Source organism: Chiloscyllium plagiosum, unplaced genomic scaffold (assembly GCF_037043375.1).
Source record: "Chiloscyllium plagiosum isolate Xiang-an unplaced genomic scaffold, Cpla_swu_hap1 HiC_scaffold_2, whole genome shotgun sequence".
NCBI classification, from domain to species: Eukaryota; Metazoa; Chordata; class Chondrichthyes; order Orectolobiformes; family Hemiscylliidae; genus Chiloscyllium; species Chiloscyllium plagiosum.
The window spans coordinates 128,184,209-128,210,304 of NW_028270140.1; the positions used below are offsets into that span (position 1 = coordinate 128,184,209).

The following is a 26,096-nucleotide window of genomic DNA, read 5'->3' on the forward strand; positions in this document are numbered from 1 at the left end:
ATAATCTTTGTAAAGGCCAGAGATTGCTGTTGTGTTGTTTGAGGATTAACTGTGGGTTCTTATGGAATTTAGGCAGAACTTGCTCATTCTGGTTTGCAAACTTTTTTTTCAGTCTGCAAATAATGAGATTTGCCTTCCAAATGGCTAGCCAACCAATGGAAAGAGAGCACTAATCCAGTATATGAGCTGAGAACTCCAATTAAGAGACATTAAAACACCTCAAATTGCAATTACAAAGAAAAAAATTCAGCCAATCATAAACTTGCCTTGGACTATGTCCATCAATATTAGCACTATGTAAAGCAAGATGTTCTCAGCCCTTTTGTACAGAATATAAGCAAACACATAATTTAAAACAGCCAGACATTCTAGGTTACCAAGTTGGAGCAATAGAATCAAACACAGATACCAGTGAGTCGTTATAATCTTAGATGGAATAGAATTAACCAAAAAGTTTTTTGTAAAATGTTTTAGAAAAGCAAATTTACAAAAATCATAAACCCCCATCCAAATATGAAGCATCAACAGACCCAAAGCTCTCCAAACTCTCTCTGTCAGGTAATAAGCCTGAGGCCAGTTTTAAAAACATTTGAAAATTCTTTTTGATGGCCAAAGTTAACTTGATCAGCTCTAGGAGATTGCATGAGTTCATGAGTAATGAGCACCGACTCATTGATGTATTAATGGTGTGTACTTAATGGGCTGAATAGCCTCTTTCATCACTGTTATGATTCTATTGTAATTAACACTAACCCAAATGACCTTCTAGCCATCTCTTGCAAATGATTCAATTGTCTTTTGAACAGTCATGAGGAATTCATAGTTAGCTCATGCCACATGTCAGAAGAAACACTGGTATCTACCTTAACTTTTTATTGTGCTCCCTTGTTATCAATCCCTTTCAATCACAGGCAACCCAGAATCTATTTCCCTAAGATCTACAATCAATCCTAAGAGATAAGAGGACAAAATGTATCTTAATCTGGAGGATATCTGTCATCATGACCTCATTCCCCAATATACCTAATCTGGCCTGTTCATTAGTTATTTGAACTAATTCCAGAGCATTTCTTGTTTATTAAAAACAGATGTAGATTGAATATATTCCAAGGTTGGGCATTAACTGAAGGCTCATGCAAATCAAAGCAGGGCTGAAAGTGGTGCTGTTGGTTGGAAATGTCTTTCTAAATAAACACTTATTATGTCAATAAAAGGATAGGCTTGAGTGGTCTATCATTCACCTTCTATCTGAATTGTGACATGTCTTTGTATCACCAGAATACTGAAGTCATTTATGAAAATGGTGATATGTGACTTTCTCGGAGAACTCAATGCGACCAGCAAGAAAGGAGCTGTGTTTCAAGGACACTAGATCGAAAGAAATAGAAGCAGGACTAGCTTCTTAAGCCAGCTCTGCCATTCATGATGATTGGGCTGATCCCGTGCCACTATCCTGTTAAGAACATAGAACATAGAATGTTTCAGTGCAGTACAAGCCCTTCAGCCCTTGATGTTGCAACAACCTGTGAAAATAATCTGATGCCCATCCAACCTACAACGTTCCATTATTATCCATATGTATGTCCAATGCCCATTTAAATGCCCTTAACGTCGGCGAGTCTACTACTTTTGCAGGCAGGCCGTTCCACGCCCCTACTACTCTCTGAATGAAGAAACTACCCCTGATATCTGTCCTGATATCTGTCCTAAGTCTAGCATCTCTAAATTTAAAGCAATGTCCTCTTGTGTTAGCCTTCACCATTCGAGGAAAAAGGCTCTCACTGTCCACCCTATCTAACCCTCTGATTATCTTATATATCTCGATTAAGTCACCTCTCAACCTTCTTCTCTCCAATGAAAACAGCCTCAGTTCCCTCAGCCTTTCCTTGTAAGACCTTCCTTCCATACTTGGCAACATCCTAGTAAATCTCCTTTGAACCCTTTCCAAAGCTTCCACCAGAACTGCACGCAATACTCCAGGTTTGGCCTTACCAGTGGCTTGCACAACTGAAGCATGACCTCATGGCTCTGAAACTCAATCCCCCTACCAACAAACGGCAACACACTGTATGCCTTCTTAGCAATCCTTTCAACCTGGGTGGCAACTTTCAGGGATTTATGCTCCTGGACAGCGAGATTTCTCTGTTTATCTACACTGCCAAGAATTTTACCATTCCTGTTATATCTTCCAAAGCAAACTACCTCACATTTTTCCACATTAAACTCCATTTGCTGCTTCTCAGCCCAGCTCAGCATCTTATCTATGACACTCTGTAACCCACAACATCTTTTGGTATTATCCACAACTCTGCCTACCTTTAGTCATCCACAAATTTACTAATCCATCCTTCTACACTCACATCCAGACCATTTATGAAAATGATAAACAGCAGTGGTCCCAAACAGATCCTTGCAGCACACCACTGGTAACTGAGCTCCAGGATGAACATTTCCCATCAACCACCACCCTCTGTCTTCTTCCAGCTAGTCAATTTCTGATCCAAATAGTGACATCACTTTCAATCCCAAAACTCCATATTTTGTGCAATAGCCTACCATGTGGAACCTTATCAAACGCCTTACTGAAGTCCAGATGCACCACATCAATTGCTTTATCTTCATCCACATGTTTTGTCACCTTCTTGAATAACTCAATAAGGTTAGTGAGGCATGACCTACCCTTCACAAAACCGTGTTGACTATCCATAATCAAATTATTCCTTTCCAGATTATTATAAATCCTATCTCTTATAGCCTTTTCCAATACCTTACCCACAACTGAAGTAAGACTCACTGGCCTATATTTACCAGGGCTGTCCCAACTCCCCTACTTAAACAAGGGAGCATTTGCTATCCTCCAGTCTTCTGGCACTACTCCTGTCGACAATGATGACATAAAGATCAAAGCCAAAGGCTCTGCAATCTCCTCCTGGCTTCCCAGATAATCCGAGGATAATTCCCATCCGGTCCAGGGGTCTTATCTATCTTCAGATCTTCCAAAATTGCTAAACCCTCCTCTTTGTCAACCTCAATCCCATCTAATCTTGTAGCCTGTACCTGCGTATTTTCACTAACATTGCCCTTTTCCAATGCGAATACTGACGAAAAGTATTCATTAAGCGCTTCCCCTATGTCCTCAGATTCCACACACAACTTTTATTCCACCAGGAATAAAAGAATGACTAGGGTAGGAATAGGTCCAGTCAAGGATAGTAGGGGGAAGTTGTGTGTGGAGGCGGAAGAGATTGGGGAGACACTGAATGAATACTTTTCTTCAGTATTTACTCAGGAACAGGGCATTGTTGTCGATGAGAATACTGAGTCACAAATAAGTAGAATGGATGGCTTTGAGGTATGTAGAGAAGAGGTGTTGGAAATCCTGGAAAAGGTGAAAATAGATAAGTCCCCTGGGCCTGATGGCATTTATCCTAGGATTCTCTGGGAAGCAAGGGAGGAGATTGCAGAGCCATTGGCCTTGATCTTTATGTCCTCTTTGTCTACAGGAGTAGTCCCAGAAGACTGGAGGATAGCAAATGTGGTTCCCTTGTTCAAAAAGGGGAGTAGGGATAGCCCTAGTAACTATAGGCCGGTGAGTCTCACTTCTGTTGTGGGCAAAGTCTTAGAGAGAATTGTAAGGGATAGGATTTATGCACATCTGGATAGGAATAATGTGATCAAGGATAGTCAGCATGGTTTTGTGAAGGGCAAGTCGTGCCTCACAAACCTTATTGAATTCTTTGAAAAGGTGACGAAGGAGGTTGATGAGGGGAAAGCGGTAGATGTGGTATATATGGATTTTAGTAAGGCGTTTGATAAGGTTCCCCATGGTAGGCTACTGCAGAAAATACGGAGATATGGCATTGAGGGTGAGTTGGAGGTTTGGATTAGGAATTGGCTGGATGGAAGAAGACAGAGGGTAGTAGTTGATGGCAAAGTTTCTTCATGGAGTGCCGTCACTAGCGGTGTTCCGCAAGGATCTGTTTTGGGACCATTGCTGTTTGTCATTTTTATAAATGACCTGGAAGAGGGGTTAGAAGGTTGGGTGAGCAAGTTTGCGGATGATACGAAAGTCGGAGGAGTTGTTGACAGTGAGGAAGCATGTGGCAGGTTACAGCAGGATATAGAGAAGCTGCAGAGCTGGGCAGAAAGGTGGCAGATGGAATTCAACGTAGCTAAGTGCGAGGTGATTCACTTTGGGAAGAATAACAAAAAGATGGGGTACTGGGCTAATGGTCGGATACTTGGTAGTGTGGATGAGCAGAGGGATCTTGGTGTCCATGTACACAGATCTCTGAAAGTTGCCACCCAGGTAAATAGTGCGGTGAGGAAGGCATATGGCGTACTGGCTTTTATTGGTAGAGGAATTGAGTTCCGGAGTCCTGAGGTCATGATGCAGTTGTATAAGACTCTGGTACGGCCGCATCTGGAATATTGTGTGCAGTTTTGGTCGCCATACTATAGGAAGGATGTGGAGGCATTGGAACGGGTGCAGAGGAGGTTTACCAGGATGGTGCCTGGTATGGAAGGAAAATCGTATGAGGAAAGACTGAGGCACTTGGGGCTGTTTTCACTAGAGAAAAGAAGGTTTAGGGGTGACTTGATTGAGGTGTACAAGATGATTAGGGGGTTAGATAGGGTCGACAGTATGAACCTTTTCCCGCGTATTGAGTCGGGTATTACAAGGGGGCATAGCTTTAAATTAAGGGGGGGTAGATATAGGACTGATGTTAGGGGTAGGTTCTTCACTCAGCGAGTCGTTAGTTCATGGAATGCCCTGCCAGTAACAGTGGTGGACTCTCCCTCTTTATGGGCATTTAAGAGGGCATTGGATAGGTATATGGAGGATAGTGGGTTAGTGTAGTTTAGGTGGGCTTGGATCGGCGCAACATCGAGGGCCCAAGGGCCTGTACTGCGCTGTATTCTTCTATGTTCTATGTTCTATGTTCTACTATCTTTGGCCCTAATCTTACTGTAGTCATTCTTTTATTCCTGATATACCTATAGAAGGCCTTAAGGTTTTCCTTGATCCTATCAGCCAACAACTTCTCATGTCCGCTCCTGGCTCTCCTTAGCCCTCTCTTTAGATCTTTTCTGGCTAAGTTATAACACTCAAGCCCATGAACTGAGCCTTCATGCCTCATGCTCACATAAGCCTTCTTCTTCCTCTTGACCTTCCTCGAGGACCTTAGGCTCATCTGAGAGAACGAGATCTTTCTGCTACGTTTAAACTAAGTAGCAGGGGGGAGGGGATAAACTGGATGTTTAAGAAGGAAATTGAAGGGAAGTTATAACAAGGGAAGTCAAGAAAGACAACTGTATCAATGAAGCAGAAAACTCAAAAAGGGATCATGCTGTAAGGTTGAGTGAAATAGGAGTTGATGGGAAGGGTGAGGGCAGTAACAAATTAAAATACTACATATGAATGCACGAAGCATTAGAAATAAGATGGATGAGCTTGATGCTCTTTTGGAAATTGGCAGATACGATATTGTGGGGATAACTGAGACGTGGCTTCAAGTGGACAGGGCCTGGGAAATGAATATTCAAGGCTACATGTGCTATCATAAGGACAGACTGACAGGCAGAGGGGGGTGGGGTGGCCATGTTGGTAAGGAATGATATTCAGTCCCTTGCGCGGGAGTACCTAGAATCAGGGGATGTAGAGTCAGTTTGGATAGAGCTGAGAAATTCTAAGGGTAAAAAGACCCTCTTGGGAGTTATCTACAGGCCTCCAAACAGTAGTCTGGATGTCGGATGTAAGTTGAATCAGGAACTGAAATTAGCATGTCGCAAAGATGTTACTACAGTTGTTATGGGGGATTTCAACGTGCAGGTGGACTGGGAGAATCAGGATGGTATTGGACCTCAAGAAAGAGACTCTGTGGAGTGCCTCCGAGATGGATTCTTAGAACAGCTGGTGCTGGAGCCAACCAGGGAGAAGGCAAGTCTGGATCTGGTATTGTGCAACGAACCAGAACTGATCAGGGACCTCGAAGTGAAGGAGCCACTGGGAAGTAGTGACCATAATGCAATAAGCTTCAATCTGCAATTTGAGAGAGAGAGGGTACAATCGGAAGTGACAATATTTCTGTTGAATAAAGGGAACTATGGAGCTATGAGGGAGGAGCTGGCCAAAGTTCAATGGTGCAATACCTTAGCAGGGATGACAGTGGAGGAACAATGGCAGATATTTCTGTGTATAATGCAGAAGATCCAGGATTAGTTCATTCCAAAAAGGAAGAAAGATCCTAGGAGGAGGCATGGGTGGCCGTGGCTAATGAGGGAAGTTAAGAAACATATAAACTTAAAAGAGAAAAAGTATAACATAGCAAAGACTAGTGGGAAAACGGAGTACTGGGAAGCTTTTAAAGAACAACAGAGGATTACTAAGAAGGAAATACGCAGAAAAAAAATGAGGTACGAAGGTAAACTGGCCAAAAATATAAAGGAGGATAGTAAAAGCTTTTTTAGGTATGTGAAAGGCAAAAAAATGGTTAAGACTAAACTTGGGCCCTTGAAGACAGAAACGGGAATATATTACGGAGAACAAAGAAATGGCAGAAGAATTGAATTGGTACTTCAGATCTGTGTACACTGGGGAAGACACAAGCAATCTCCCTGAGGTAACAGTGGCTGAAGGATCTGAACTTAAGGGAATTTATATTTGCCAGGAATTGGTGTTGGAGAGACTGTTAGGTCTGAAGGTTGATAAGTCCCCGGGGCCTGATGGTCTCCATCCCAGGGTACTGAAAGAGGTGGCTCGAGAAATCGTGGATGCGTTGGTGATTATTTTCCAGAGTTCAATAGATTCGGGATCAGTTCCTAATGTTGGCTAATGTTGTACACTTTTTAAGAAAGGTGGGAGAGAGAAAGCAGGAAATTATAGACCAGTTAGTCTGACCTCAGTGGTGGGAAAGATGCTGGAGTCTATTATAAAGGATAAAATGTACGACACATCTGGATAATAGTAACAGGATAGGTCAGAGTCAGCATGGATTTATGAAGGGAAAATCATGCTTGACTAATCTTCTGGAATTTTTTGAGGATGTAACTCTGAAGATGGACAAGGGAGATCCAGTAGATGTAGTGTACCTGGACTTTCAGAAAGCTTTTGATAAAGTCCCACATAGGAGGTTAGTGAGCAAAATTAGGGCGCATGGTATTGGGGTCAAAGTACTAATTTGGATTGAAGTTGGTTGGCTGACAGGAAACAAAGAGTAGTGATAAACAGCTCCATTTCAGAATGGCAGGCAGTGACCAGTGGGGTACCGCAGGGATCAGTACTGGGACCGCAGCCTTTTACAATATATATTAATGATATGGAAGATGATATTAGTACTAACATTAGCAAATTTGCTGATGATACTAAGCTGGGTGGCAGGGTGAAATGTGAGGAGGATGTTAGGAGATTACTGGGTGACCTGGACAGGTTAAGTGAGTGGTCAGATGCATGGCAGATGCAGTTTAATGTGGATAAATGTATGGTTATCCACTTTGGTGGCAAGAACAGGAAGGCAGATTACTACCTAAATGGAATCAATTTAGGTAAAGGGGCAGTACAAAGAGATCTGGGTGTTCTTGTACACCGGTCAATGAAGGTAAGCATGCAGGTACAGCAGGTAGTGAAGAAGGCTAATAGCATGCTGCCCTTCATAACAAGAGGGATTGAGCATAAAGCAAAGAGGTTCTTCTGCAGCTGTACAGGGCCCTGGTGAGACCACACTTGGAGTATTGTGTGCAGTTCTGGTCTCCAAATTTGTTGAAAGACATTCTGGCTATTGAGGGAGTGCAGCGTAGGTTCACGAGGTCAATTCCTGGAATGGCAGGACTACCTTACACTGAAAGACTGGAGCGACTGGGCTTGTATACCCTTGAGTTTAGAAGACTGAGAGGGGATCTGATTGAGACATATAAGATTATTAAAGGATTGGACACTCTGGAGGCAGGAAACATGTTTCTGCTGATGGGTGAGTGCCAAACCAGAGGACACAGCTCAAAAATATGGGGTAGACCATTTAGGACAGAGATGAGGAGAAACTTCTTCACTCAGAGAGTGGTGGCTGTGTGGAATGCTCTGCCCCAGAGGGCAGTGGAGGCCCAATCTCTGGATTTATTTAAGAAAGAGTTGGATAGAGCTCTCAAGGATAGTGGAATCAAGGGTTATGGAGATAAGGCAGGAACAGGATACTGATTAAGGATGATCAGCCATGATCATATTGAATGGTGGTGCAGGCTCGAAGGGCAGAATGACCTCCTCCTGCACCTATTATCTATTGTCTATTGTCTATTGACAAGAGCTTCAATTTCTTTAGTAAACCATGGCTCCCTCTCCCGGCAATTACCTCCCTGCCTGACAGATATATACTTATCAAGGACCTGCAGTATCTGTTCCTTGAATGAGCTCCACATTTCAAGGGTGTCTATCCCCTGCAGTTTCCTTCCCCATCCTATGCATCCTAAATTTGCCTAATTGCATCATAATTGCCTTTACCCCAGTTATACCTCTTTCCCTGTGGTATATAACTATCCCTGCCCATTGCTACTGTAAACATAACCAAATTATGGTCACTATCGCCACTTACCTCCAAATCTAACACCTGGCTGGGTTCATTCCCCAGTACCGAATCCAATATGGCATCGCCCCTTGTTGCCCTGTCTACATACTATGTCAGAAAACCATCCTGCACACATTGAACAAAAACTGATCTATCTAAATTACTTGAACTATAATATTCCCAGTCAATATTGGGGCAGATAATGTCCGCCGCATCAACTACCCTGTTACTGTCGCTCCTATCGAGAATCATCTTTACTATCTTTTCCTCTACATCCCCGAAACAATTCGGAGGCCGATAGAAAACTCCCAACAGGGTGACCTCTCCTTTCCTGTTTCTAACCTTCAGTCCAAACTACTTCATTGGATGAGTCCTCAAACATGCTATCAGCTGCTGTAATAATACACTTGATTAACAATGCAACACGCCCCCCCCCCGCCACCCCTTCTTTTATCATCTTTGTCCTTGTTGAAACATCTAAGTCCTGAAATCTGCAACAACTATTCCTGTCCCTCCTCCAGCCATGACTCTGAAATGGCCACAACATTGAAATCCCAGGTACCATCCCAGGTACCAACCCATGCTGCAAGTTTGTCCACCTTATTCTGGATGCTCCTGGTATTGAAGTAAAATCATTTCAAACCAACAACCTGATTGCTGGTGCCCTGTCGTGACCTTGTAAACCTATCCCTGACCTCACTGTCTTCAACCTCCTGTACACTGGAGCTACAATTCAGATTCCCATCCCCCTGCTGCATTAGTTTAAACACCCCCCAAAGAGCATTAGCAAATTTCCCCCCCAGGATAGTCATACCTCTCTGGCTGAGGTGAAGATCATCCTGTTTGTGGAGATCCTACCTTCCCCAGAAAGGTAACTTGTGGGCGGCACAGTGGTTAGCACTGCTGCCTCATAGTGCTGGAGACCCGGGTTCAATTCCCGCCTCATTCTCCCTGTGTCTGCGTGGGTTTCCTCCGGGTGCTCCGGTTTCCTCCCACAATCCAAAAATGTGCAGGTCAGGTGAATTGGCCAAGCTAAATTGCCCGTAGTGTTAGGTGAAGGGGTAAATGTAGGGGAATTGGTCTGGGTGGGTTACGCTTCGGTGGGTCGGTTTGGACTTGTTGGGCTGAAGAGCCTGTTTCCACACTGTAGGGAATCTAATCTAAGAGCTCCAATTATCCAAGAATCCAAAACCCTCCCTCCTGCACCATCTCTGCAGCCTGAGATCCCCACATTTCTTTCTACCTATGTCATCGGTGCCTATGTGGACCATGACTTAGGGCTGCTCCCCCTCCCCCTCAAGAATCCCGAAAGCATGAATAAAGACATCACAAACCCTGGCACCTGGGAAGCAACAAACCAATCATGAGTCTCTCTCGTTCCACATAAATCCTCCTATCTGTCCTGCTAACTACGGAGTCCCCAGTGACTAATGCTCTGCTCCTCTTCCCCTTCCCCTTCCCTTCTGAGCACTGGGGACAGACTTTGTGCCCCTTTCCTTACCCCTGGTAGGTCACTCCCTCCACCAACATTATCCAAAACGGTATACTTGTTGTTGAGGGGATCCACCACAGGAAGTCCCTACACTGCCTGCCGGTTCCCTTTTCTACCCTTGACGGTAACCCATCATGAACAATGGTAGGTTAGTTGACACAGAACTGAGGGAGAGCACTAGTAACAAGAGAAAGTTCTGTCGATGATTGCACAGGCGTCAGTTACAAGTGAATTACAAATAAAATAATTCTGATGCATTTTAATTATGCATTTTTCTGAGATTGACTCCAGAGTTTCTATGTGTACCTGACTTGAACATGGTTATCAGCTGAGAGCTAAGCATGTCTGGGGGTCACTCTCTACATCAGGAAACCATGGGATTTAACATGTAGTTGACAATGAGATGTCCTTTCCGACCATGTCTCGCTTTCTCGTCAGGAGCTTAAGGGAGGCCAAGCAAAGCTTCTAGACCAGAATTGGGGCCTGGATATTCAAACATCTATTTTAAACTATGAATAATTTGATTAGTGTCCCATTATATAAAAGGAGGCCCGATAGTTTCCAGTGAGCTTCCCACATGCAATAAAAGGTCAGTCAGAGAGAGGGTGCTTCAAGATGGAGGGACACCCACTCCACCATTTTCAAATATGAAATCAAAAAACTTGTTTTCCTGATGGTGGGGGTTGGGGGATGGAACCCCTCTGCTGGACGTTCTGTCATTCTCTTACCCAGGCATGTCTCTCAGAGCAGAGGGCTGGCCCCACTTCCTGCAGAAACCAGGAGGTGACTGGAAAATCCGAGTTGGCCTCTATTAATTGGCCTCAACTGGCTCTTAGTGAGTGTGATTGAGCACCCGCTGTGCGCAGGCACATATCCCTGGCACCCTCCATTTGCACCTCTGAGAAAAGGGCATGGATGGGGCCCCAAAACTGGCAGCCAACCTCAGAGAATGTTAGCTTCTGCCTACCTTAACTTCCAGGCCCAGAATGCTATAGAACCAGCTGATTACTTCTAACAGTTTTCCAACTCTGTTTCTTTGATATATTTGGTAAGCTCTCATATTCTGTAATTCCCTCCCTCAAGTCTTTTTGAATCACAACTTCTCTCTCACCTCTTCACAAACCTTCCAAAAGACCAGCTTTTCAATGAATATCTCTCCTCAATAGATTAGCTTCCCTACAGTGTGGAAACAGGCCCTTTGGCCCAACATGTCCATACTGACCCTCTGAAAAGTAACCCACCCAGGCCCATTTTCCTCTGACTAATGCACCTAACACTATGGGCAATTTAGCATGGCCAATTCACCTGACCTGCACATCTTTGGACTGTGGGAGGAAACCCACACAGACACGGGGAGAATGTGCAAACTCCACACATACAGTCATCCAAGGCTGGAATCAAACCTGGGTCCCTGGTGCTGTGAGGCAGCAGTGCTAACCACTGAATCACCATGCTGCCCATTTGTCATTTCCTCATACTCATGTCATTTCCTTTATTCCCTTGCTGTCTATGCCCAGTGTGGCATGATGGGCTAGGAATTACGCCAAAAACACAGAAGATACAAAAAAAATGTATTGAATTGAATTAGGTTTCTTGTTACATGTGCTCACATGAGTAGAGTGAAAAGTTTACAAGTTGCCCCTCATGGTGCCATCTTGGATACAAAAGGTACCTAGGTAGGAATCTTAGGTACAAAGATAAAGAAAACTAAGTCAAAATGTTAAACAGTCCTTCTTACTAAAAAGTGAAAAAACAAAAAAAAACACAGTTAACACAGGTCATGCTGGGCTCGCATTCCTCTTAAGGTCTGGAACCCTCCCCTGCTCCAGGCTTGACCTCACCCGAGGCTGCTGCCTTGCACTGCCCACTCCCGTTGATCACCCTGGGCTGCCCACACCCACTCACACCACTGACCACTATGGGCTGCCCACTCCTGCTCACACCACTGACCACTCTGGGCTGCCCGATCCCGCTCACACCACTGACCACTCTGGGCTGCCCGCTCCCACTCACACCACTGACCACTCTGGGCTGCCCACTCCCACTCACACAACTGACCACTCTAGGCTGCCCACTCCTGCTTACACCACTGACCACTCTGGGCTGCCCGCTCCCACTCACACCACTGACCACTCTGGTCTGATCTGTTCCCACTCACACCACTGACCACTCTGAGCTGCCTGCTCCCACTCACACCACTGATCACTCTGGGCTGCCCATTCCCCCTCACAGCACTGACCACTCCAGGCTACCCACCCCTGCTCTCACTGCCTTGCAGCCTGTTGCTGTTCCCACTGGTTGTCCTGGCTGCCTGATTCCATTCTCACTGCCCGCTGTCTCGGGTTGCCTGCTTCCACTGTTGCCGCTATGTTGAAAGCCTTGCAGATTCCAAACCTAAGAATTCCAGAGAGATTTAGAAAATAAATTACACTTATACACACAAGCAACAGACAAATTGTTAAGTGATAGATTTGCATGGAATTGACCAGTGGGCAAATATATCTTCTTGAAGTCTGCAAAACTTTAAAGAAACAAATCTGTGATATTGGCCAAGGCATTCTCAGTTGTTTGAAATAAGACCATAAGACATAGGAGTGGAAGTAAGGCCATTCGGCCCATCGAGTCCACTCCTCATTCAATCATGGCTGATGGGCATTTCAACTCCACTTACCCGCATTCTCCCCGTAGCCCTTAATTCCTTGTGACATCAAGAATTTATCAATCTCTGCCTTGAAGACATTTAGCATCCCAGCCTCCACTGCACTCCACGGCAATGAATTCCACAGGCCCACCACTCTCTGGCTGAAGAAATGTCTCAGCATTTCTGTTCTGAATTTACCCCCTCTAATTCTAAGGCTGTGTCAATATTAATGTTGCAATATTAATTATTCAGATCCTTGGCTCATAATCACAGCTAATTTAATTTGAACAAGCTATTGCCAAAGATGGTTGGAAAATATGGAACAGTGGGATCCCTCAGTAAAAGTTTCTCTGATTTCAAAATAAGCAAAATGCAGCAGATGCTGAAAGACTGAAAGAAAAACAGAAAATGCTGGTAATACTCAGCAAGTGAGACAGCATTTGTAGAGGGAGAAACAGAGTTTCTGGTCATAATACATCTTCAGAAAAACATCAGGTCCATGTTGGTCCTGCTAATAACACCTACAATGTCTACATATGCCCCAGTGATAGCTTCCTTTGGAACATTTTAAGTTAACTCATCCCTCGCTTTTTGACTTTTGCTTTTCAACCACTTTAGAATTCAAATTCCACACCATTTGGAGAGGTGCGGCTAGAATTTGGGTGCACATTAAGACTCATGCAACACTGAGGAAGTTGCTGGAATTCAAGCTAAATTTACATTTCCAACAAGGAATGCAAAAAGTTCCTGCTGTTACAATGCATTCAGTAGAATAATGATTATCCGACTGGATTAGTCATTTAGAGGATCAAAACCAAAAATGCTGGAAATGCTGCAGGATGGTGCAATGGCTCAGTGGTTAGCACTGTTGCCTCACAGCACCAGAGGCCTGGGTTTGATTGTCATTCTCTGATAACTATGTGTTCTCCCCATGTTTGTGAGGGCTTCCTTTGACAGTCCAACAAATACATCAATCAGATCTCTCAGCCTTCTCATCTCTAAGGGGAAATAGTCCCAGCTTTTCAAATCTATCTTCATAAATGAAAATTCCTCATCCTGGAAACACTCACAAAGCTTTTCTGCTCTTTCTTCAGTACATTCATATCCTTCCTAACATACAGTCCAGAACTAGATTCAACAACCTTGTTGCTCTGTACCCCTATTAATAGAGTATGAATACTTTCTTAACTGCTCTTTCAATCTGTTAGTTGACAACCACCTGATGAAGGAGCAGCGCTCTGAAAGCTAGTGTGCTTCCAATTAAGCCTGTTGGACTATAACCTGGTGTTGTGTGATTTTTAACATTTTGGGTGTAACTCTTCCTGCCATGTACAATGATGTATATACATATTCAGCAGGAGAAAGTGAGGACTGCAGATGCTGGGGATCAGAGCTGAAAAATGTGTTGCTGGAAAAGCGCAGCTGTCAGGCAGCATCCAAGGAGCAGGAGAATTGACGTTTCAGGCATAAGGTCTTCTTCGGGAATGAGGAAGGTGTGCCAAGCAAGCTAAGATAAAAGGTAGGGAGGAGGGACTTAGGGGAGGGGCAGTGGGAATGCGATAGGTGGAAGGAGGTTAAGGTGAGGGTGATAGGCCGGAGAGGGGGTGGGGGCGGAGAGGTCGGGAAGAAGATTGCAGGTCAAGAAGGCGGTGCTGAGTCCAAGGGTTGGGACTGAGAAAAGGTGGGGGGAGGGGAAATGAGGAAGCTGGAGAAATCAGCATTCATCCCTTGCGGTTGGAGGATTCCTAGGCGGAAGATGAGGCGCTCTTCCTCCAGGCATCATGTTGCCATGGTCTGGTGATGGAGGAGGCCAAGGACCTGCATGTCCTTGGTGGAGTGGAAGGGGGAGTTAAAGTGTTCAGCCACGGGGCAGTTGGGTTGGTTGGTGCGGGTGTCCCAGAGGGGTTCTCTGAAACGTTCCGCAAGTAGGTGGCCTGTCTCCCCAATGTATAGGAGGCCACATCAGGTGCAGCGGATGCAGTAAATGATGTGTGTGGAGGTGCAGGTGAATTTCTGATGGATATGGAAGGATCCCTTGGGGCCTTGGAGGGAAGTGAGGGGGGAGGTATGGGCGCAAGTTTTGCATTTCTTGTGGTTGCAGGGGCAGGTGCCGGGAGTGGAGGTTGGGTTGGTGTGGGGTGTGGACCTGATGAGGGAGTCGCGGAGGGAGTGGTCTTTCCGGAATGCTGATAGGGGAGGGGAGGGAAATATATCCTTGGTGGTGGGGTCTGTTTGGAAGTGGCGGAAATGACGAAGGATGATACGATGTATCTGGAGGTTGGTGGGGTGGTAGGTCAGGACCAGTGGGGTTCTGTCCTGGTGGCGATTGGAGGGGCGGGGTTCAAGGGCAGAGGAGCGGGAAGTGGAGGCGATACGGTGGAGAGCATCGTCAAAAAAGTCTGAGGGGAAACTGCGGTCTTTGAAGAAGGAGGCCATCTGGGTTGTTCGGTATTAGAATTGGTCCTCCTGGGACCAGATGTGGTGGAGGCGAAGGAATTGGGAATATGGGATGGCGTTTTTACAGTGGGCAGCGTGAGAGGAGGTGTAATCTAGGTAGCTGTGGGAGTTGGTCGGTTTATACTAAAGGTCCGTGTTGAGTCGGCCGCCCGAGATAGAAATGGAGAGGTCTAGGAAGGGGAGGGAGGAGTCTGAGACGGTCTAGGTAAATTTGAGGTTGGGGTGGAAGGTGTTAGTAAAGTGGATGAACTGTTCAACCTCCTTGTGGGAGCACAAGGTAGCGACGATACAGTCATCGATGTAGCGGAGGAAAAGGTGGGGGGTGGTGCCAGTGTAGCTGCGGAAGATGGACTGTTCCACATATCCCACGAAGAGGCAGGCATAGCTGGGGCCCATGCGGGTGCCCATGGCTACTCCTTTGGTTTGGAGGAAGTGGGAGGATTGGAAAGAGATTGGAATGAGGATCAGTTTAGTCAGTCGAAGGAGGGTGTCAGTGGAACCCAACCCAACCTCCACTCCCGGCACCTTCCCCTGCAACCACAAGAAATGCAAAACTTGCGTCCACACCTCCCCCCTCACTTCCCTCCAAGGCCCCAAGGGATCCTTCCATATCCGTCACAAACTCACCTGCACCTCCACACACATCATTTACTGCATCCGCTGCACCTGATGTGGCCTCCTATACATTGGGGAGACAGGCCACCTACTTGCGGAACGTTTCAGAGAACACCTCTGGGACACCCGCACCAACCAACCCAACCCCCCCATGGCTGAACACTTTAACTCCCCCTTCCACTCCACCAAGGACATGCAGGTCCTTGGCCTCCTCCATCACCAGACCATGGCAACACGACGCCTGGAGGAAGAGCGCCTCATCTTCCCCCTAGGAATCCTCCAACCGCAAGGGATGAATGCTGATTTCTCCAGCTTCCTCATTTCCCCTCCCCCCACCTTTTCTCAGTCCCAACCCTTGGACTCAGCACCGCCTTCTTGACCTGCAATCTTCTTCCCGACCTCTCCGCCTCCACCCCCTCTCCGGCCTATCACCTTCTCCTTAACCTCCTTCCACCTATCGCATTCCCAATGCCCCTCCCCTAAGTCCCTACTCCCTACCCTTTATCTTAGCTTGCTTGGCACACCTTCTTCATTCCTGAAGAAGAGCTTATGCCTGAAACGTCAATTCTCCTGCTCCTTGGATGCTGCCTGACCTGCTGCGCTTTTCCAGCAACACATTTTTCAGCTCTGATCTCCAGCATCTGCAGACCTCACTTTCTCCTGAAAAACATCCCTTCACCACCACCCTCTGTCTTCTACCTTTTTGCAACTTCTGTATCAAAATGGCTAGTTTTCCCTGTTTTCTGTGAGATCTAACCTTGCTCAACAGTGTCCCATGGGGAACCTTGTCGAATGCCTTACTGAAGTCCATGTAGATCACATCTACCGCTCTGCCCTCATCAATCCTCTTTGTTACTCCTTCAAAAATCTCAATCAAGTTTGTGAGACATGACTTCCCACACACAAAGCCACGTTGATGATCCCTAATCAGCCCTTGCCCTTCCAAATACATGTACATCCTGTCCCTCAGGATTCCCTCCAACAACATGCCCACAACTTATTAGGCCCACTAGTCTATAGTTCCCTGGCTTGTCCTGACCACCCTTCTTAAACAGAGGCACCATGTTAGCCAACCTCCTGTCCCCCGGCACCTCACCTGTGACTATCGATGATACAAATATCTCAGCAAGATGCCCAGCAATCACTTCTCCAGCTTCCCACAGAGTTCTAGAGTACACCAGATCAGGTCCTGGGGATTTATCCACCTTCATGCGTTTCTAGACATCCAGCACTTCCCCATTTTGTGTGGGCTCCACACAAGGCTGCCTTGCTAATCTCTGAGGGGTTTAGATCAGAGTGGTGCTGGAAAAGCACAGCAGGTCACGCAGCATCTGAGGAGCAGGAAAATCGTTCTTTCGGGCAAAAGCCCTATCCTCTCCCTAGTTACCCTTTTGTCCTTCATGTATTTGTAAAAACCCTTTGGATTCTCCTTAATTCTATTTGCCAAAGCTATTTCATGTCCCCTTTTTGCCCTCCTGATTTCCCTCTTAAGTATACTCCTACTGCTTTTATACTCTTCTAAGGATTCACTCGATCTATCCTGCCTATACCCGACATGTGCTTCCTTCTTTTTCTTAACCAAACCCTCAATTTCTTTAGTCATCCAGCATTCCCTATACCTACCAGCCTCCCCTTCCACCCTGACAGGAATATACTTTCTCTGGATTCTCGTTATCTCATTTCTGAAGGCTTACCATTTTCCAGCTGTCCCTTTACCTGCGAATATCTGCTCCCAGTCAGCTTTTGAAAGTTTTTGCCTAATACCGTCAAAATTGGCCTTTCTCCAATTTAGAACTTCAACTTTTAAATCTGGTCTGTCCTTTTCCATCACTATTTTAAATCTAATAGAATTATGGTCGCTGGCCCCAAAGTGCTCCCCCACTGACACCTCAGTCACCTGCCCTGCCTTATTTCCCAAGAGTAGGACAAGTTTTGTACCTTCTCTAGTTGGTACATCCACATTCTGAATCAGAAAATTTTCTTGTACACACTTAACAAATTCCTCTCCATGTAAACCCTTAACACTATGGCAATCCCAGTCTATGTTTGGAAAGTTAAAATCCCCTTCCATAACCACCCTATTATTCTTACGGATAGCTGAGATCTCCTTACTCATTTGTTTCTCAATTTCCCTCTGACTATTAGGGGGTCTATAATAAAATCCCAATAAGGTGATTATCCATTTCTTATTTCTCAGTTCCACCCAAATAACTTCCCTGGATGTATTTCCAGGAATGTCCTCCCTCAGTACAGCTGTAATGCCATCCTTTATCAAAAAGGCCACTCCCCCTCCTCTCTTGCCTCCCTTTCTATCCTTCCTGTAGCTTTTGTATCCTGGAACATTAAGCTGCCAGTCCTGTCCATCCCTCAGCCCTGTTTCTGTAATTGTTATGATATCCCAGTCCCATGTTCCTAACCATGCCCTGAGTTCATCTGCCTTCCCTGTTAGGCCCCTTGCATTGAAATAAATGCAGGTTAATTTGTTAGTCCTACCTTGTCCCTGCCTGCCCTGACTGTTTGAATCGCTTCTGTTCTCAACTGTACCAGTCTCAGATTGATCTCTTTTCTCACTATCTCCTGGGTCCCACCCTCCTCCACTTACTAGTTTAAATCCTCCTGAGCAGCTCTCGCAAATCTCCCTGCCAGTATATTAGTCCCCTTCAAAATTAGATGCAATCCGTCCTTCTTATACAGGTCACTTCTACACCAAAAGAGATTCCAATGATCCAAAGAATGTGAATCCTTCTCCCATACCTTCAACCAGCTCCTCAGCCATGCATTCATCTGCTCAGTTAGGCCACTGTTGGAATATTGCATGCAGTTCACCAACCTCTGCATGAAGAAATTTCTCATCATCTCAGTCTGAGTTGGCCCACCAGGTATCCTGAAATTATGATCCCTTTATCACGACTCCTCAGATAGCGAAACAGCACTCCTACTTCCAGTCTGTACAGCCCTGTTAGAACCATATATATTTAAATGAGATGGCCTCTCATTTTTCTAAGCTCCAGTGAAATCAGGCCCAATTTTGTTTTGTGTTTGAAATAGTGTCATGTTTTTGTTAAGGAAACCCAAGGGGGGCTAATTGTAAGAATATTAAACCATTCTGTTGGAGGTTTGGATAGTGGTGGAAATTTTAAATGAGAATTCTGTCAGAGAGTCATAGAGTCACAGAGATGTATAGCATGGAAACAGACCCTTCGGTCCAACCCGTCCATGCCGACCAGATATCCCAACCCAATCTAGTCCCACCTGCCAGCGCCCGGCCCTTATCTCTCCAAACCCTTCCTATTCATATACCTATCCAAATGCCTCTTAAATGTTTCAATTGTACCAGCCTCCACCACATCCTCTGGCAGCTCATTCCATACACATATCACCCTGTGCATGAAAAAGTTGCCCCTTAGGTCTCTTTTATATCTTTCCCCTCTCACCCTAAAACTATGCCCTCTAGTTCTGGACTCCCCCACCCAGGGAAAAGACTTTGTCTATTTATCTTATCAATGCCCCTCATAATTTTGTAAGCCTCTATAAGGTCACCCCTCAGCCTCTGACGCTCCAGGGAAAACAGCCCCAGCCTGTTCAGCCTCTCCCTGTAGCTCAGATCCTCCAACCCTGGCAACATCCTTGTAAATCTTTTCTGAACCCTTTCAAGTTTCAAAACATCTTTCCGATAGGAAGGAGACCAGAATTGCATGCAATATTCCAACAGTGGCCTAACCAATGTACAGCTGCAACATGACCTCCCAACTCCTGTACTCAATACTCTGACCAATAAAGGAAAGCATACCAAACGCCTTCTTCACTATCCTATCTACCTGCGACTCCACTTTCAACTTGCCCACCACCGAGGTCAGGCTCACCAGTCTACAGTTCGCTGGCTTGTCTTCACCGCCCTTCTTATAAAGTGGCACCACGTTTGCCAACCTCCAGTCCTCCGGCACCTCACCTGTGACTATCGATGATACAAATATCTCAGCAAAGGCCCAGCAATCACTTCTCTAGCTTCCCACAGAGTTCTTGGGTACACCTGATCAGGTCCTGGGGATTTATCCACCTTTAACCGTTTCAAGACATCCAGCACTTCCTCCTCTGTAATCTGTAATTTTGCAAGATGTCACCATCTATTTTCCTACAGTCTATATCTTCTATATCCTTTTCCACAGTAAATACTGATGCAAAATATTCATTTCGTATCTCCCCCATTTTCTGTGGCTCCACACAGAGGCTGCCTTGCTGATCTTTGAGGGGCCCTATTCTCTCCCTAGTTACCCTTTTGTCCTTAATATATTTGTAAAAACTCTTTGGATTGTCCTTAATTCTATTTGCCAAAGCTATCTCGTGTCCCCGTTTTGCCCTCCTGATTTCCCTCTTAAGTATACTCCTACTTTCTTTCTACTCTTCTAAGGATCTATCCTGTCTGTACCTGACATATGCTTCCTTCTTTTTCTTAACCAAACCTTCAATTTCTTTAGTCATCCAGCATTCCCTATACCTACCAGCCTTCCCTTTCACCCTGACAGGAACATACTTTCTCTGGATTCTCGTTATCTCATTTCTGAAGGCTTCCCATTTTCCAGCCATCCCTTTACCTGCGAACATCTGCCTCCAATTAGCTTTTGAAAGTTTTTGTCTAATACCATCAAAATTGGTCTTTCTCCAATTTAGAACTTCAACTTTTAGATCTGGTCTATATTTTTCCATCACGATTTTAAAACGAATAGAATTATGGTCGCTAGCCCCTAAGTGCTCCCCCACTGACACCTCAGTCACCTGCTCTGCCTTATTTCTCAAGAGTAGGTCAAGTTTTGCACCTTCTCTAGTAGGTACATCCACATACTGAATCAGAAAATTGTCTTGTACACACTCAAGAAATTCCTCTCCATCTACACCTTTAACACTATGGCGGTCCCAGTCGATGTTTGGAAAGTTAAAATCCCCTCCCATAACTACCCAATTATTCTTACAGATAGCTGAGATCTCCTTACAAGTTTGTTTCTCAATTTCCCTCAAACTATTGGGGGGTCTATGATACAATCCCAATAAGGTGATCATCCCTTTCTTATTTCTCAGTTCCACCCAAATAACTTCCCTGGATGTATTTCCGGGAATATCCTCACTTCGCACAGCTGTAATGCTATTCCTTATCAAAAATGCCACTCCCCCTCCTCTCTTGCCTCCCTTTCTATCCTTCCTGTAACATTTGTATCCTGGAACATTCAGCAGCCAGTCCTGCCCATCCCTGAGCCATGTTTCTGTAATTGCTATGATATCCCAGTCCCATGTTCCTAAACATGCTCTGAGTTCATCTGCCTTCCCTGTTAGGCCCCTTGCATTGAAAAAAATGCAGTTTAAATTATTAGTCGACGCCTAGACCGCCGTTCCTGTTGCTAGCGTATAGCACTCCGTCGCGGTATGATGTGGTAGGTGTAGGAATTCTTTGGTGGCGTTACAGATTATTTGGTCCAGCTTTATTAGAGGTGCCTGCGATGCTTCTGTCAGGATCAGGTGGAAGTACAATCTTTAGGATCTCCAGCCGTTGTCGTGGTTGGAGAGGTGCTGCCTGTATTCCTCTAACCCAGGCCAAGCTGGAATTTTTTATCAGACAATTGAGGCATATCAAAAGCTTAAAGCAACAGTTCAGAATAGTTCATAAGCCATTGATAAAATCTTAAGATAGCTGATTGCCAAAATTGTGCTCCAAAACCTGAAGGTTATATATATTTTGTAAATCAAACCTATGGTTCGAAATCACTAGACAATTACTTTTCTGTCTCTTGAGCTTAAGAAAGTTGGCCATATCTGTTACAGGATTCCTGGCAGCTGTAGGTAATAAAATAAAAACACCACATAAGAACACAAATAGGCATAGAATGAAAAAGATTAACTGATGCATTAAGCCAACAATCTATACTGATTTATACCTGCCCAAATCACATGATTCATCAATCTGCTGAGGGAATGAGAATGAGCTAATGAAGTTAAAAAGGGAGATTGCATTTGTATTTACAATGTGAGTCTGGTGTCAGCAACTGCCCTGTCTCTAGATTGAAGTGTAGTGAACCCCTTCCTCTCTGGAATCTCATTGATCTTCACACCCAGAAACAAATCAAGTTGGGACTTCATATTTACAATAAACTGGTATCAGCATCAGAAAACAAAGTCTTCTTTACTCTACAATTTAGATCTATGCTGTAATGGGTCTCATCACTAATGCTGAAAAGGTTCATGCATCAAATTAATTTGTGTGGCCATATTTGGAATAAACCGGTTCCCAAGGGATCTAGAGTTACAGCACAAACAATTCACAATTCATCACCAAATGCCCCTTCACTGTGAGGTTATAAAGAAGATAAATGTAGGAAGTGAAGATGTTTACATTGCCTCTGTAGGAATGACAAAGATGATTGATGTGGGCAGGGCAGTAGATGTTGTTGACATGGACTTTAGCAAGGCCTTTGATAAGGTTCCTCGTGGTAGGCTGATACAAAGGCGAAGTGACATATGATCTGTGGTGAGCTGGTGAGATGGATACAGAACTGACTTGGTCATAGAAGACAGAGAATAGCAATAGAAGAGTGTTTTTCTTACTGGACATCTGTGACCAGTGGTGTTCTGCCGGGATCAGTGCTAGGACCCCTGTTGTTTGTAATATATAAATGATTCTGAGGAGAACATAATTGACCTGACTAGTAAATTTGTGATGACACAAAGATTGGGGAGCTGGGGATAGTGAGGAGGTACCAGAGGATACAGCAGGATATGGATAGGCTGGTGACTTGGAGGGAGAAATGTCAGATGGAGTTTAATCCAGACAAATGTGCGGTGCTGCATTTTGGAAGATCTTAAGCAGGAGGGAAGTATGCGGTAAATAGCAGAACCCGTAGTAGTATCAACATACAGAGGGATCTAGATGCACAGGTCCAGAGTTCCCTGAAAGTGGCAACACAAGTGGATAAGGTGGTCAAGAAAGCATATGGCATGCTTGGAGGCATAGAGTATAAATATTGGCAAGTCATGTTGCAGCTATGTAGAACTTTAGTTTGGCCACATTTCTGATATTTTGTGCAATCCTGGTCACCACACTACCAGAAAGATGTGGAGATTTTGGAGAGAGTACAGAAATGACTGACCAGGATGAAGCCTGGTTTGCAGGGTATTAGCTATGAGGAGAGATTGAATAAATTTGGTTTGTTTTCACTTGAATGTGACAGGATGAGGGGCAACCTAATAGAAATTTACAGAATTATGAGAGACATGGATTGAATGGATAGTCAAAGTCTTTTTCCCAGGGTAGAAATGTCAAATATTAGGTGACATAGGTTTAAGAAAAAATGGGATTTTAAAAGAGATGTGAGAGGCAAGGTGGTATTCCAGGTTTATACCACAGAGGGTGGTATAAACCTGGAATACACTGCCAGAGGAGATAGTGGAGGCCGATACAATAGCAATGTTTAAAAGGCATCTTAATAGATATATGAATAGACAGGGAATAGAGGGATATAGACTGCATAGAGGCAAAAGGTTTTCAATTTTGAAAGACGTCGTGCATCAGCATAATGATGGCTTTAAGGGCCTGATCCTGTGCTATTATGTTCTTTGTGCTTTTATCACCAGTTGTATTAACTTATTCACTTATACCTTAGTTACAGTAATTCCTGGCAATGCATATCAATCCTCAAATTTAATGAATAATTTTAATGAGCTTATGGTACTCATGAAATTGACTGGGAAAGGAGTAGTATTGAGCTAGTATCTAGAAGTAAGGTGCTGGACTGTCTTCTCAAAACAGTAAAGTACAATCAGTGAGAATTCCCACTGAATTTTTGCAATGTTCTGGCCTGACTCTGCATCCAGTTCTGGTCAAAACGCATTCAAGCACTGGGACTAGTTCAGAAGAGGCCCACAAGCTAGTTCCCGAATTACAGAAAAGCATTGCATTTTCATCTTTTAAAGCAGGAGAAAGTGAGGACTGCAGAGGCTGGAGATCAGAGCTGAAAATGTGTTGCTGGAAAGGCGCAGCAGGTCAGGCAGCATCCAAGGAGCAGAAGAATCGATGTTTTGGGCATGAGCCCTTCTTCAGGAATGAGGAAAGTGTGTCCAGCAGGCTAAGATAAAAGGTAGGGAGGAGGGACTTGGGGGAGGGGCGTTGGAAATGCGATAAGTGGAAGGAGGTCAAGGTGAGGGTGATAGGCCGGAGTGGGGGTGGGGGAGGAGAGGTCAGGAAGAAGATTGCAGGTTAGGAAGGCGGTGCTGAGTTCGAGGGATTTGACTGAGGCAAGGTGGGGGGAGAGGAAATGAGGAAACTGGAGAAATCTGAGTTCATCCCTTGTAGTTGGAGGGTTCCCAGGCGGAAGATGAGGCATTCTTCCTCCAACCGTCGTGTTGCTATGGTCTGGTGATGGAGGAGTCCAAGGACCTGCATGTCCTTAGTGGAATAGAAGGGGGAGTTGAAGTGTTGAGCCATGGGATGGTTGGGTTGGTTGGTCCGGGTATCCCAGAGGTGTTCTCTGAAACGTTCCGCAAGTAGGCGGCCTGTCTCCCCAATATAGAGGAGGCCACATTGGGTGCAATGGATGCAATAAATGATGTGTGTGGAGGTGCAGGTGAATTTGGTGGATATGGAAGGATTCTTTGGGGCCTTGGGGGGAAGTAAGGGGGGAGGTGTGGGCGCAAGTTTTGCATTTCTTGCGGTTGCAGGGGAAGATGCCGGGAGTGGAGGTTGGGTTGGTGGGGGGTGTGGACCTGACGAGGGAGTGCCGGGAGTGGAGGTTGGGTTATCTCATCCGCCGTCATTTCCGCCACCTCCAAACGGACCCCACCACCAGGGATATATTTCCCTCCCCTCCCCTATCAGCATTCCGAAAAGACCACTCCCTCTGTGACTCACTCGTCAGGTCCACACACCCCACCAACCCAACCTCCACTCCCGGCACCTTCCCCTGCAACCGCAAGAATTGCAAAACATGCGCCCACACCTCCCCCCTTATTTCCCTCCAAGGCCCCAAGGGATCCTTCCATATCCGCCACAAATTCACCTGCACCTCCACACACATCATTTATTGCATCCATTAATAAATGATGTGTGTGGAGGTGCAGGTGAATTTGTGGCGGATATGGAAGGATCCCTTGGGGCCTTGGAGGGAAATAAGGGGGGAGGTGTGGGCGCATGTTTTGCAATTCTTGCGGTTGCAGGGGAAGGTGCCGGGAGTGGAGGTTGGGTTGGTGGGGTGTGTGGACCTGACGAGTGAGTCACAGAGGGAGTGGTCTTTTCGGAATGCTGATAGGGGAGGGGAGGGAAATATATCCCTGGTGGTGGGGTCCGTTTGGAGGTGGCGGAAATGACGGCGGATGAGATAACCCAACCTCCACTCCCGGCACTCCCTCGTCAGGTCCACACCCCCCACCAACCCAACCTCCACTCCCGGCATCTTCCCCTGCAACCGCAAGAAATGCAAAACTTGCGCCCACACCTCCCCCCTTACTTCCCCCCAAGGCCCCAAAGAATCCTTCCATATCCACCAAATTCACCTGCACCTCCACACAAATCATTTATTGCATCCATTGCACCCAATGTGGCCTCCTCTATATTGGGGAGATAGGCCGCCTACTTGCGGAACGTTTCAGAGAACACCTCTGGGACACCCGGACCAACCAACCCAACCACCCCGTGGCTCAACACTTTAACTTCCCCTCCCACTCCACCAAGGACATGCAGGTCCTTGGACTCCTCCATAGCTAGACCATAGCAACACGACAGTTGGAGGAAGAACGCCTCATCTTCCGCCTAGTAACCATCCAACCACAAGGGATGAACTCAGATTTCTCCAGTTTCCTCATTTCCCCTCCCCCCACCTTGTCTCAGTCAAATCCCTCGAACTCAGCACCGCCTTCCTAACCTGCAATCTTCTTCCTGACCTCTCCGCCCCCACCCCCACTCCGGCTCATCACCCTCACCTTGACCTCCTTCCACCTATCGCATTTCCAACGCCCCTTCCCCAAGTCCCTCCTCCCTGCCTTTTATCTTAGCCTGCTGGACACACTTTCCTCATTCCTGAAGAAGGGCTCATGCCCGAAACGTTGATTCTTCTGCTCCTTGGATGCTGCCTGACCTGCTGCGCTTTTCCAGCAACACATTTTCATCCTTTAAAGCAGCCTATTTGAACGATTGCAGCATTGACATACACTATGAAGGGAAAATCTTTGGCTGCTCAGTTAACTGAATGATCCTTATCACCTTTACTAATCCAGCAGTCACTAATTAATCAAATTGCTAATTAATGAAAGTACAGGCATGCAATGAACATTGCACAGTTGGGATGGGAAACTCAAAGGG

General features: G+C 45.5%; 1 protein-coding gene across 2 annotated transcripts in view; it reads left to right on the plus strand.

Moving 5' to 3' along the window:
• Positions 1–26,096, plus strand: part of pdlim3b (PDZ and LIM domain 3b) — a 107,894-nt gene that overhangs the window by 59,675 nt on the left and 22,123 nt on the right. The gene's annotated exons all lie outside the window — the stretch shown is intronic.